The 12,896-nt window shown below is 44.0% G+C and overlaps 1 protein-coding gene across 1 annotated transcript in view; it reads right to left on the bottom strand.

Moving 5' to 3' along the window:
• LOC146782683 (extracellular calcium-sensing receptor-like) overlaps positions 1–12,896 on the bottom strand; it is a 316,336-nt gene that overhangs the window by 295,921 nt on the left and 7,519 nt on the right. The gene's annotated exons all lie outside the window — the stretch shown is intronic.

The following is a 12,896-nucleotide window of genomic DNA, read 5'->3' as shown; positions in this document are numbered from 1 at the left end:
AGATAAGACTTATACACTTCTGCCAAGTCTGTCTATTTGAATGATTAATAATTTGAAGGGGAATCACATGACCCTGGTAACATTGTTTGCAAGTGTAGAACCTGACCTCAGGTGACTGGCATCTGTTATTATAATTAAAGGTTTAGAGGATTTTGAGGTGCGCTTGATTGGAAATGTTTTTTCTTGAGCCACAATGTCAGTGCATAATGTATTTGAAATGATAGATTAATGAAGGCTTTGTAGTCTTTTACCCAGGGAGAACAATTATTCTGGAGAAATGGAAACCATGGTTTAAACTGTAGATGTGCCCAAAGATAAGCCATTCTTCTGGCTGTTAGAAACCACTGAACAAGGATGTTTTTGGTGAAATATTTTTTGGTCAAAGAATATTTTAGATTTTGTGGAACTTGCTCTGTATACTGGAAGAGAAGGAATTCCCACCAAGAACTGGAAACAAACTCTAATAAACTGCAAGTCTTGAAGAAGCTCTAAATACAAATATTCTCTATTCAGCAAACATCCAAATACCTGCAAAAACTCTCAGACTCATGAAGTATCTTGAACATTCTTAGGGACAGAAGCTACACATCCTAACCAGTCACCTAAATATGGGAAAAAACGAAGTTCCCTCTTCATGAAGTAAGGCAACCACTATTCCCAGTGCATTGGTGATTAGCACTGGAGATCCTAATAGACCAATGGCCAATACTTCACTGGTAGTAAACAAACACAGAAACCTAAATTAATATTTACATGACAGTATGTTTCCCTGAAATCTAGAAATATTTGAGAATCTTCCCCTCACACACTAAGAGATTGATGGACTGTAGAGAAGCAATGTGAAAGGTTTTGTTGGTCACATACCGGTTGACGTGGGAGGTCGATGACTGGCCTATAGTCAATGGAGGGTTTTAGAAACAGAAAAAAGAAAGAGTTGTAACCTTACCATAGATTTTTCACTTGTGAATTGCTGATTGATCTCTTTTCTAAGACTTCCTCAAAGCCTCTTTGAAACACCTTTGCTTTTATCTGAGCTCTGTGCATTATTGTGGGTCTTAACTTTAAAGGTACCAGAAGATTGAATTTTATGACATACCGTGCGAAGGTTTCTTGCCTGATTGACTGGTCCTGAAAATCTGTTCATTATTTAAAGTGATTTGCAGCCCCTGGCTGACCTCCCACCCATAAATAAATTGTCATATTGAGGATGGAAGTGGTTGTGGCCTGTCTGAGGTCCATGTTTTTTGAGTGAGGTAACCCTTGGAACCCTGCCACTATCATAATTTGGTTACCCTTTATTGCTGTTGAGATTGTGGTTGAACAATCTTTGGAGACGAAAAAACATTGTTGAGGTACTGCTGGTCAAAAAATCTCTTCTCTTAAGGTTTGTGAGAGAAGCTGGCCTGGTATATGATGTCCACTAATGTAAGTGGGCACTGTGCACCAGTCCAGACAATCCTTATGGTGATTTAAGAGGTCTTAGACAACCTTAGAGAGCTCTCTAAGTGGTTGCTGTGGAGAGCACCCTTCAGGCTTAGTCCAGAAGGAGTAAAAAGCAGATTGTTTCACCAGAATGCAATCTTTATTGTATTGATTAAGTGAAAAAGAACCACACCAGGTATTTATAAAAATATGTATTAATTATCTAATACTCTATAGTACGTTCCAATATTTCCTACATGGAGATAAACGCAATGCACACAATGCTTTAGCAAGAAACACTGTATATAGCACGAAATACACAGTGGGCCCCAGGGGGGGAACAAACCATATATTAGGAAAGTGGTATAAGAACCACAACGCTAGTCAGCATGATGTCAAGAGGACGTAGAATTGCTGGGACCACAAGGAACCACACAAGGTGTGTATATAGGGACCCCACGGAAAGCGTGTGCAGTGTGGAAACACAACCGTGTTCTCCATACAACTCTATGTGCAAGTCGTGGTTGGAGTTTTAAAGTTTAAGAACCCTTCCCAGTTGACCCTGAAGAAACCCCATGGAAGGCAGAAGGTTGGAGAACCACCCCACCCGTGGATACCCTGGTACCCACGTTACCGACACCAGGGAAGCTGGGTGCATATGTGTGTGAAGTGGTGTCGGAAATCGCAATCGAACCCAATGCAGGACATCAGCTGCTAGAAGAGGAGAAAATGTCTGTGGGGATCCAAACATGGATTCTTGAAGAGGAGTGCCTGAAAGCAGAGGGGACAGAGTCTATGTCACTCAGGGGTGACAAGGATACTTAGAAGACGAATGCCCTCCAATGTCGGGTGCTTCAGGGAAGATGACAATGGCCTTGACTCTGCAGCTGTGAGGACCAGGCGAAGCAGTTGAGGAAGACCAGGAGCCGTGCACAAGCTGTCCCATAGAGGATGTTGAGTGCTGAGGGATCGGTGTCCAGTGGGAGCACCAACAAGCCTTGGCAAAGGCAAGCCATGCAGGAATCGAAGAAGGAGCAACCACAGGACCAGCAAGGTCCAGGGGACTCACCAACAGCAGGGGAGTCAGTGCAGTCCCCGAGCAATCAGGGGAGCCCAAAAGAAATGAGTGGGACCCTCAAGTGGACCCACATGCTGGAGGCACTCGAGTCACAAGAGGACCTCAAGCAGTTCACCAAAAGATGCAGGCCACGATGCACACGATGTGGTGTGGGTGAACATTCTGGTCACTGGAGGTACTCGAGGTTGGGGCTACTTGGAGCCCAAAGATCTTTTTGGAAGGAAGCCAACAAGCCTTTAAAACTGCAAGTTGGACGTGGTGCACAGGGATTCAATTATTGCAACCGGCATGAGGTATACTGGCCTCAAACATGGTGAGAGGGCAGGGAAGCCTCTGAAGCTGTGGAAAACCACCACCTGTGTTGCAGAGGCCACGCAGTCCAGAGGAGCTCAGGATCTGCAGACCGGTCGACTTTGTTGCAGTGCCTGCAAATGCAGGGGAGTGATTCCTTCACTCCACGGAAGATTTCTTCAGGTGTCTTTGATGCTTTGCAGGCCTTGGAAGGTTCTTGTATGATGCACAGGGATAGACGATGCAGCAGACTGGAAGGGAGATAAAGTCAGGCCCAAATGTAGTCCAGCGAAGTCCAGAGTGCCCAGACAGTAGAAGTGCAGTGGTGTCTGATCTGAATCTTATCCCACGACAGATCTATGGACCTATACCAAGGTAAGCCCTCAAGTACCCTAGGTAAAGGGTTGAGGAGATTCAGGGGACCCTCCCAGGGGAGTTTCTGGACAGGGGGGAGGTTACTCCCATGTCCTTTGTCCAGTTTCATGCCAGAGTGGGAGCCAAGGGCTCCCAGGACTGGTTTGAACTGGACTATGCACAGGGACACCAAATGTGCCCCTCGTGCAGACTTTCTGGCGCTGGCAAGCGCACCCACCCGGTCCAAATACACTGAATCCTGTCTGGGAGGTGGTCGCCTATCCCTGTGACAGGATGCCTATTATTCTGCCTTCCCCTGCGCGAGATTGGCTCAGCAGCAGGAGGGCAAAAATGTGTCTCTGGTACCGGGAACACTGATAACCTAATGGAGGGCTCTTCCTTTTCTTTCTTTACCTCCCACAGTGTTTATGGTGTAAGGGTATGATTCCAACATGTTTGGATTAGTTGCAGCTGATTTCGAGATGGTTATCGCGTAATGACGCAGTGCCCCTCTTTATGATATATGGCTGCTTCACTGACATCCAGGGAGAATGGACTCCATAGGCTGCAGGGGTTCTCTCACTTAGAACCGAGCAACCTGCCTTCAGAATTTTAAAGGCCTGCTCTAGGGGTGACTTATAGGTTTTAAGTGCATTGACCCTTAGCTATAGTAAACCTATATCTTTAGTAAGTTGTGCAAACACCAACTTACACAGGCTGCAATGGCAGGCCTGAAGTTCCATTTTGAATGGTCTCTCATGGGTGGCATAATACATGCTTCAGCCCATGAGAAACCTCTGGCGTACCTATACCCTGGGTACATGGGTACCATATACTAGGGACTGACAAGGGAATTTATCACACACGGAAGGTGGGAAAGGCAAATACACACTACTCCGGCCTCTCCAATCACAACTCTAATACACATAGAGGAGTAGCAAGTACGATCTAGAAGGGTGGCAAGTGCTCAGTGAAAAATACTGCCATCACTCACAATATTGTGACATGCTTCATCATTGAGCTTGCATCAATACACCCTGCAGAGACCCACGCCTGGGGTTGAGCAAATGGGAGTGAAAGACAATACAAACATACAAAGAATGATATATAGATATAATTCTGGGGTCACCAAAAGAAGAAGTGCAGTGAAGGTTAAAACTAGTTCAGTGGTGTCTCCGTGCAAAAATGTATTCCTGGACCCACCCACAAGAGCTAAAAACGTGAAGGATGGTGGTGAAAGGAAAGTATTAGGAGTTCCTTCACCCCTCCTAACTGCCAAAGTGTTGACATGTTTCTGCTGCGTATCAGGTGCCCACAACGTTGGGTCACGCAAGAATCCCTGAGGACCTTTCTGATCCCAGTGACTTGTATTTCCTCTGTACCCAGAATTAGGTATCCCTGGAACCAGTAGTTCCCAGAGAAAAGTTCACCGTAAGTAGAACACATCCATTGATCTGTGGGCAAAAATGTAAAAACAAGGAAAATCAGTTACTTCTGCAAGGGATACCGGCTGTGATAAACAAACCTGTCAAACTCCAAGTATAAAAACAAAACTCTCCAAAAGATAAATAATAAATGCAGCACGTATGTTCCACCTCTGTATCCAGGTAAAGCCTTTAGCGATTATGCAATATTTACATATGTCTCTAATAGGACATATCATCCAACCTGGGGCAACTTACCCTCAGATTGTGTCAGGTAGAATAGTACTTTAAAGGACAGCCGTCCCTCAAGCTCTTGTAGCGCCCACACATCCAGCGCAACGAAAGGCCCAACTCACCGAGGTTATGTTATGTTATGTTATGGGGTATTTAATAAGCGCACAGCTACTCCAAGGAGTGTCCCGGCGCTGGTTTAACCCCGACACAGATAGCAAAACTAGCATACACTACCATTCTAGTCTTGAAAGAGCCAAGTTTTCACACCCTTACGAAAATTTAAAAGGTTGCATTCCTGTTGCAGCTTGAGAGGGAGGCTATTCCATAGCTTTTCTGTGCCCACCTGAAAGGAGCGACCACCCTTACGAGAAAAGAGAAATTTGGGCACATTTAATAATTGTTGTGAGGAGGAACGTAGTGTTCTGAAGGGTTTATAGAGCTGAATCTTATTTCTAAGATATGGTGCTCCAATTTTATTGATGGCTTTAAACGTTAAAATCAAGGATTTAAAACATATCCTTTGTCTTACTGGCAGCCAATGTAAGGTACTCAGATGGGAGGACATATGGTCTCTACGCCCCACTGTCAAAACTGCCGTGGCCGCAGCATTTTGAACCACCTGCAAACGATTCAACAGGTAGTCTGGAAGACCCAGATACAGTACGTTTACATAGTCCAGTCTGGACATGATCAAAGCCTGGACCACTGTTTTCTTATGTGCGATTGGGAGAAGAGGGAGGAAATTTCTCATAGTTTTCAGCAGTCCAAAACATGTACCAGCCGTAGATTGGACCTGGGTTTTCATGGTCAAATCGGAATCGATTTTTATTCCTAAATTTTTTACCGTGCAGGCCGGCTTTGCTGGGGGGGCGCAATTTTTTGGCCACCATTTGCGCCATTCATTGTCTGGGGTGTGTCCAAAGAAGATGATTTCAGATTTATCTGAATTACAGAGTAACTGGTTTTGGCTGAACCAGTTGAACACCTCAGTCAGACAGATGTTAATTTCATTTCCATCGAACGCCTCCTTGTTTCCACAAGTAAAAAGCAATTGTGTATCGTCTGCATACGATATAATTTTTGCCCCATATTTTTCGGCCAATAGGCCTAAAGGGGCCATATAAATATTAAAAAGGGTAGGGCTCAACACCGAGCCCTGAGGAACCCCTACATTTAAGGCTTGAATAGGACTAGAGAAAGGCGGGGCCCAAATTGTCTGCTGACGATCACTTAAGAAGGAGGAGAACCATCTAAGAACCGTGCCCCCGATATTATTCTCCCTCAACCTAAGAAGGAGCCTATCATGGGGCACGGTATCAAAGGCCGCTGATAAATCCAGTAATATCAGTACTGCTTTGCCTCCAGTATCAAGTGAATTTTTAATGGTTTCAACAACTTCTAACAGGGCCGTTTCAGTAATGAAATTCGCCCAGAAGCCTGATTGACTCGGGTGGAGCATCTGTTTTTTTCCGATAAAATCAGTCAGGGTTGCGTTTACATACTTCTCCACCACTTTAGAAAAAAACGGTAAGAGAGATATCGGCCTATAATTGCTGACTACCAACGGATCCGCAGTTGGTTTTTTTAAAAGAGGGAGAATTTTTCCATGTTTCCAAATTTCAGGAAGCCTTCCCTCAGATTTAACATTTTATTCACAGCAGGATTTATGACTTCAGCAATTGTTGCCAATATTTTTGCCGGAATAGGGTCAGTAGGTGATCCAGATTTTAAAACTGACATAATCTTTAGGGAGGCTTCCTTAGTCATAGGAACAAACTCCGACAAAGTATTCCAACTAGAAGGATTTATAGGAGAGGAGCTAGGCATGCTACCAGTCACATTATGACCGGGACTCCCAAACGAATCTTGGATTTTTTGGATTTTGTTATAAAAGAATTGGGCCATTTCATTTGCCCAGGTGGCCGTGGGAGAGAAAGGGCTCTTTTAGGCAAGGGGAACGATGAAGTCTTTAACAATCTTGAACAGTTCCTTCGCACAGTTCTCTGCTTGTTCAATTTTCCTGGCCAGGAATAGTTTTTTACCATCACAGACTTTTGCATAATAAGCCTTCAAAGCACCTTTATATGTTATTTTTTCCTCTGGGTCGCAGTTCCTTCTCCATCGCCTTTCTAGGATCTTACACGCACTTTTACTCTTTCTCAGAGACTCAGTAAACCATGGTGCCGAATTTCGGCCCTGTTTGGCTACTCGTAGTTTAAAAGGGGCCAATTTCATGCTGTACTCCTGGAGCCAATTTTCCAACGCATGAGCATCGTGCTCCAGATTGTTTTTGACCACCGGGGGAAATTTATTAAGCATATAAGCAATTGTTTCAGGGGTTACTTGATTAAAAGACCTAAAAGTCTCTGATCGAGGATTACAATATCTCAATGGTTTGGTTAAAATCTTAGCTATTGTAAAATTGATCAGGAAATGGTCAGACCAGATAATATGCTAGGGGGCCTCTACTTCCAACTTTGTAGTGGAAAAAATCTGGTCTAGGATATGGCCTTTTTCATGCGTGGGGTGTATTACATGAGGAGCCAGCATAAAAATGTTAAATAACTCCTGAAGTTTTACTGAATCTGCATCCATGACTTGGTCAAAATTAATGTTGAAGTCCCCTAATATCAGACATTGTCCAAATTTGGACATAATTGGTGTGATAGCAGGACCAATTGATTCTAGAAAACTTCCGGCCTGCCCAGGTGGGCGGTAAATCAAGACCCCAGCAATCGTTTGATGGGGGGACACTGTTAAACTAAAGCCAAGACACTCAGCTCCTATAAGTTCTGTTAACGATATCTGTTGACAAACCAGAGGCTGTTTATAAACAATCGCAACCCCTCCACCTCTGCCTCACTCTCTGTCCTTCCTCAGTATCCTATAGTCAGGGGGAAGAGCACCAGCAACGGTAGGGTTCGATCCTTCATTTAACCATGTTTCGGTGAGAAACATTATCTCCGGCTGACTCTCTAGAAGGAGATCATACAGCTGAAGTTCGTGTTTTTTCATCGACCTTACATTCAATAAAGACATTTTTAATTTTTCTGTCATTTGTTCAGCCTCACCTGGTTCACCAACACACTCCTTCCCGAGTTGGTAATCCTGGTCACTAGGCTGGACACTAAAATTCCGAAGTCAGTTGTTGCAAAACAATTTGCACAGGTCAGCCGCTAAACAGTGGCGGGGGCATTGACATCCCTCCTTGTCCAGCTCCCTCAGTTGCTGCCTACTGTACGCTAGTACGCGATGACAGTTCGCAGCGTTAAGTGAATATAAACCAGCATTTTTTCTGGCTCTGGTCTCTCCCGGGTCGCGGACGGGCGCAGACGGGCTTGCCTTGTGTGCGCCTTCGGCATGCCCGCTGCGCGCAGCGTCCCTTTTTATATGTGCCAGCTTGTGTAACGACTAGACCGCTCCCCGCTCCAAAGTGGCGGCCAGGGGAGGCACGTCAGAGCACAGAGACCGTTACATATCTGATCATAGTAAAACTGGCGAGTAAATGGGAGAACCCCCTGTAGTCAAACTCTGGGGGAGAATTACAACATGGAGAAGAAAGGTTATGCAGTATTCCTAGATAAGTATAGGCCTATAGGAATCCTTCCGGGCTCTATCGATCAAGGTTTATGGACCTAGTGCACCTCGTGTAATGGCCAGTGATCTCTGTGTTGTATCGCAGTCTCACTTAGCCCGTGTAGATTCTTTCCCTAGTTATTATATCCGGTACTTGATCTTATCATGCCCCTCATATCTATGCAAATACCACCAAATACCTAGTGGCCGACATGTTGTGAGAAGGGATAAAAATGCCTGTTGTGACTGGAGCCATCACCTGCGGCCGTGCCTGCATTAAGGGTGGAGCTCTGTCTCACCCTTAGTCCAGTTACCACCATGTAGTTGTGCCAGCGGCCGAATGAGGCATCTCTCTTAGCAGATGGGTTGTCGGTCACGTGATGTGCGTGGTGTAACGTCGCCAGGTCATTGACTGACAAGGGTACCCCAGTATCCAATCTGGGGTGTATGTAAGTACTTATCACAACAGTTTAGGGAGAAAGCAGATAGACTGGGGACTTGATTAGCAGGATCCCAGTCAGATTAGTCAAAACAACATCACCTCAAGCAAAAAGAGGGGTAACCATAGAAGCAGATCTTACTTTCCTACAGTTTGTTTTACTAACGCATTTAACTTAGGGCCAAACTGCAGGGGTTCATAAAACTGAACATAGTTCATTTTTGGATTGCTTCAAGCTCCAAGGATTTCTTCTATAGCTGCAGTTGAGATATAAAACAGCTGCAGTATTTGATGTCACAGACCATGGATCATCAAAAGTAGTGCCTGATAAAAAACTCACATCACATTGAAAAGATTCTCAATGTCCTTCAAGAAAACCTCAGTGACGGATGCAACATAGGATGCTACATGCAAAAACAAATTTACTGCTGAAAGAGCAAGCTTTAAACTAGCTTCAATCATGTCATCTCTTGGATCTAGAGGTGCAGCTCCTTCCAAAGCAAGAGAAAACCCCCCTTGAAATGCTCACCATGATAGGTGAGCTACAATAGTTTGAAAAAGAAGTGATGTATCCATACAATACAGTTGGTATTAGCTGAAAAAGTCCTCTGAAATTGGTGCCAGTGTTTCAAAATCCTGCTGACTACTGATGTGAACCACCACGTCATTTAGCAGGGAATGCCATCAAAGAATATATAGAGTTTTAGATTCTTGCTTTTCCATTCTTCCTTGTTTGAGTTATAAGTATTCCGTCTATAGGGATGTTGCAACATCCCCATCAATCATCTATTTTTCCTCTGTTGTAGAGAATGTAGGAAGGGAGTTCTGGTGACATATTCTTGAACAGGTGCAAGCTCAGGCTCAGTATCTGAGCACTTCTTGTGGTCCCTTTACTCCTGTGTAATCCAAATATATGCCAGTTTAGCAGGACACCCGTTTTATAAGGTTCCTAATGAACCTGCCTGAACATAAAATAAAGATTTCTCTACAGAATATCGCGTCTGGGAAGATCCTGACACAGTAACATCATGGCAAAAATATTAAGTGTTAAACTATTGAAAAGTGGGTGTATTTAAAGAAAGTATAGATTCTTAATTCTACATCTATGCACCTAGAAAAAAAATATATATACATATATATATATATATATATATATATATATATATATATATATATATATATATATATATATATATATATATATATATATATATATATATATATATATATATATATATATATATATATATATATATATATGTGCTATTGTTTACATACACCCGGCACTTTATCGCATTTTTGCACTTGAATTGGTTTTCAGGTGCATTTTTGTAATGAAATACAATTCTTATGAAATGGGTACTTTACCATCAATGAGATGCACTTTGACAGTATATAAACGGCGTGCATAGCAATATGTTTGCAAGTAAGTACTTTACTCGCATTTGTGCTTTTGCACATGGTTTTTATCTGTCTAAAGTCTGATATTTGGGCTCAATCGGATAATAACAATCAATAGATCTATAGGACCAAGATGTACTTTAACTGTCTCATAACCATACACATGTTTACATTTTGCACAATTTGCACAATTAAGGATTTGGCAGCTGGACTCTTTGAAAGTCATGAAATTCTTGAACTTGCACTTCAATGTATATCGCATCTTTTGGTGCTGACAGGAACATATATGCAGTGCTACGTTAACATGGCTTTAGAAATCGACAAACTTGTCAAAACATGTTTTAAGAAATCTTAAAATATGGGGAATGTCTTAACATGTGAAAATTAATCTGAACATTAGGTTTATTTCCCCTGTTTTATCCACTGTCAATCTGTTTTAAAATAGTAGAGCATAGAATCCAATGTAGTTAAAGCTGAAGTTTTGCTACAAATGGGTTTTTACCAAAATTTTGTTTCAAGGCTAATGATATTATTAGTTGTAAATGATTATTCTTTTTCTGCTCATGTTTGTAGGAAAATCTGAGTCGCTATTTTCCATGAATGTACATATCGGTGCATAATGCTGGGATTTGAAAGTAAAAAAGAGGACACACGAAAAAAGTAAAAAAGTAGGAGTGTACTCAGATAAATGTGTTAGGTTCCTTTAACAGCAAATAAGAACTTTTGTAATTAATGTTTTTTTTAACAGGGGGAGGGTCCAACCAACCCATCTATAAACACCAATGTCACCACACATAATTTGACCCAGACGAAGGCATTGGCCGAAACGCGTATGTCATCTTTTTGTCACTTAATATGCACTGCTGGCACTTTGCATCAAGAAAAATGAACAAATTAAAAGGACTTTTGCAACTAGCTACCTGATGTGAGTCACTGTTTCAAGTGCCACCTTTCTGTGTTCTTTCATGATGGTGGAACAATGTGAGTGGAGGTAGTCACAGAATCTCATATATATAACCTACTGGAAGTCGCCAGTAGGTAGTTATAGTTAGAACGTAGTTTCCATAGGAAAGGCATTTTTTGTTTTGCTAATAACTTTGGCGCCATTTGACGAATCTTCACAAAATTTTTAAAACTAATTGATCACTCAGGTCAGCTCTTGTCTTAAAAGTTTCGGGGTGATTCGTCAAGGGGGGGCTGAGAAAAAAGAGGGTTCCAAACGTGTTTTCTCCATGTTAATTTCCATAGGAAACTTTAGACATGGCTACAGCCTGAACTGCTGAACGGAATTACACCAAATGTGGCAGAGAGATAGCTCTTGGTCCAGAAAGCATGCTTTATTACAAATGGTGTAATTCTGTTCAGTAGTTTTTGAGATATTTAAAGATTTACAGATATCGATATTTGAGAATTGTTAGATCTGATTGGCTGAGCCCTCCGAGCACGAGCTTGCCTCTGATTTGCTGCCGACACTTCAAGCCAGGAAATGTTGGCAGCCATCTTGTGCCTCGGACCGAGTGAGAGGTAAAAAGGTAGGAGAAACATTAAAAAACAGAAAAGGGGCAGGGTAGGAGCACCCTGACCCCCCAGGCCTGTTCAAAAAAAGCATTTATGTTTTTAATATTTTCGTCCGGGTCATGCTGGGTGGGCGAACCGCGGTCGAAAATGAAAAAAAAGCTAAGCGCGGGCTCCCGTGCATTGTTTTTTAAAGCCCCCAGGTGGGCCAGGTCGCTGGGGCAATCCTGCATTCTGTAGTGGGGGCCTGCGGGGGCCTCCACAGCCCTGGGGACCGCCACCTCCCCCGGGCTTTATATTTTATGTGTGGGGGCAAGCGGCCCCGCCGCAGCCCCGGGGACCACCAGCACCAGCTTCATTTCAATAGGGTTGGGGGCCTCACGGGCCCCCTAAGCCCTGGGGACCGCCACCTCCCCTAACATAAGTCATAAATGAAGTGTTGGGGGTTCCTGCCCCTCCCCACACAGCCCCTGGTACCACCACCTCCCCGGGGCACTCTTTAATTAAATGTAAGGGTCTGTTGCGCACCACCGAGCCTCGGGGACCACCACCTCCCCAGGGCTTTAGACACATGGGAGTGGGGCCATGCAGCCCCCCTCCTGGAGCCCTTGATGGTCCTTGGGACCACCACCCCCCCAGGCCGGCTCCTGCAATGTCCCGGGGTGCACACCCCCGGGACACTTCCGTTTGCTATGGCAGGACGGGAGCACTGCTTCTGCCCTGTCATAGCAAACACTGCTTTGCTTCATTGAAGCAAGAGCATGTCAGAAGCTCCCCTTGTGCACATGCAATGCCGGCCCCCACAGGAGGCAAGGAGCTGGCGGGACCGTGGGAGCATTGGTGCTCCCCCCATGGTCCCCAATGGAGAAGCCAGGCCCTGGGGAATGGGGTCCCCGGGGCAAGAAGTGGCCTGGGAGGGGGGCCACGCGGCCCCTTTCCTGTTTAAAAAATAATAATACATTTAAAAATGGGTCAGGCCCTGGTGGATGTGGTACCCAGGGCCCCAAAAATGGTAAAAGAAGGGGGGGCACACAGCCTCCCTTCTAAAAAGATTTTTTTTTTAAAAAGCCAGCATCTCACCGGAGGCTCCGCCCCCTCCCTGCAGCACTCTGTAAACATGCCCACTGTAAGTTGGGGAATTAATTCACCTTGAATACTGAGG

The sequence above is a fragment of the Triturus cristatus genome, chromosome 12, assembly GCF_964204655.1.
Source record: "Triturus cristatus chromosome 12, aTriCri1.1, whole genome shotgun sequence".
NCBI lineage: Eukaryota > Metazoa > Chordata > Amphibia > Caudata > Salamandridae > Triturus > Triturus cristatus.
This window is presented reverse-complemented; position numbering and strand designations above follow the sequence as displayed.